This window comes from Myotis myotis, unplaced genomic scaffold (assembly GCF_014108235.1).
Source record: "Myotis myotis isolate mMyoMyo1 unplaced genomic scaffold, mMyoMyo1.p scaffold_m19_p_1, whole genome shotgun sequence".
NCBI lineage: Eukaryota > Metazoa > Chordata > Mammalia > Chiroptera > Vespertilionidae > Myotis > Myotis myotis.
In genome coordinates this window covers 68,373,516-68,375,512 of record NW_023416313.1, presented here as the reverse complement: position 1 = coordinate 68,375,512, position 1,997 = coordinate 68,373,516, and the positions used below count along the sequence as shown (strand labels likewise).

The 1,997-nt window shown below is 40.5% G+C and overlaps 1 pseudogene; it reads left to right on the top strand.

Annotated features, from left to right (window-relative positions):
* Positions 1-785: 785 nt before the first annotated feature.
* Positions 786-1,790, top strand: LOC118655714 (annotated as a pseudogene).
* The last annotated feature ends 207 nt before the right edge of the window (positions 1,791-1,997 follow it).

Below are 1,997 nucleotides of genomic sequence, written 5' to 3'. Positions count from 1 at the left end.
CCTTTTTATAGCTGAATAATATTGCATTGTATAGCTACAGTATTCTACATTTTGTTTATTCATTAGTTGATGGATATTTGGGTTGTTTCTATTGTTCAGCTATTATTAATAATGCTGCAATGCCTTATTTGGTGTACAAATTTCTATGTATACATACATTTTTTAATTCTCTTGGGTATATACCTAGGAGGGAATTCTTGGGTCATTTGGTAGCTCGATGTTTAACTTTTTGAGGAACTGCCAAACTATTTCCCAAATGTGCTGCACAATTTTCATTTCTACCAGCTGTGTATGAGGGTTCCACTTTCTTCAAATCCTTGCCAACACCTGTGATTGTCTATCTTTTGATTATGGTCATCCTAGTGGGTGTGAAGTGGTATCTCATTGTGATTTTGATTTGCATTTCCCTACAGGTTAAGAATGGTGAACATCTTTTCATGTGCTTATTGGCCATTTGTATATCTCTTTTGGCTAAATGTCTATTCAAACTTTTACCCATTTTTAAATTGGGTTATTTGTGTGTGTGTGTTTTTAAACTTTGTTTATTGTATGTGTGTTTTTTAAATAAACTTTATTTTTTAGAGCAGTTTTATATTTCCCCCAAAGTTGTCAAGGTAGTTCAGAGTTCCTATATACCCTGCACCTAATTTCCTCTATTATTGACATCTGAATTACTTTGGCCTGTGACACAGCACCAGGGGCCAGATCAGGGTCTTAAGCTGAGTTTTGGGGTTTTCTTGGTGCTGCTGGAGCTACTGTGCTGCCCCGGTGTTGGATCATTTGCAATGTCAGGCTTTGATAACGTAAACACAGAATTCTGCCAGACAAATTACAGCATCGATGACCAATCTCAGCAGTCCTATGATTATGGAGGAAGAAGAGGACCCTATAGCAAACCAGTGTGCTGGTTATGATGACTCACAGTAAGGCCGATTTGTCCCTCCAGGCATAACGTTGCCACAGCAGCCATACCCCGGGCAGATTTTCCACCAACGCAGACATTTACTCCAGCTGCACCTCAGCTATTCTGTGGAAACAACCTTGAGGATAAGCCACCTTTGTTAGAAGAACTAGGTATAATTTTGACCACATCTGGCAAAAAACACTGTGTTACATCTATTGAAAGTAGCAAATGGCAGCGCCCTGCATGAGGCTGATCTGGCAGGACCTATGGATTTTGGCCTTGCCTTTGGAGCCTCCCTGTTAATGGCTGGCAAAATTCAGTTTGGCTATGTGTATGGGATCCATGCAAGTGGGTGTCTCGGAATGCTTTGTCTGTTAACCGTAATGAGTATGGCAGATGTTACATTCGGTTGTGTGGCAAGTGTCCTTGGATATTGTCTTCTTCCCATGATCCTACTTTCCAGCTTTGCAATAATATTTTCTTTGCAAGGTATGGTAGGAATCATTCTCAGTGCTGGAATTATTGAGTGGTGTACTTTTTCTGCTTCCAAAATGGTTTTAAAAATAATTTTATTGATTTTTAGAGAGACAGAGGGAAGGAGAGGGAGAGAGAAAAACATCGACGTGCGAGAGGGAGGCATTGATCCGCTGCCTCCTGCATGCCCCCTACCAGGGAGGGATCAAGCCTGAAACCCGTGCATGTGCCCCGACTGGGAATCAAACCAGCAACCTTTTGGTGCATGGGAAGGCTCCCAATAAACTGAGCCACAGTGGCCAGGGCTGCTTCCAAAACTTTTATTTCTGCATTAGCCATGCAAGGACAACTTCTAGTAACATACTCTTGTGCTTTGTTATATGGAGTCTTTGCCTTAGTTTCTACTTATTGAACTGAATTTATCTGGGATGTGGATATCATTGGGCCAAATACACGAAAAGAACTTCAAACTCTTAAACTGGACCAGCAAACTGCTGCAGTGCAACTCTTATGCAGATCTAACATTTGTCTACTGGAGCAGTGGAAATAAAATTTTTATAGAACTTTTGAATAATATATTGGATTTAGTCGCAGTGTGATTAGTTTAAGTGTTTGTGCT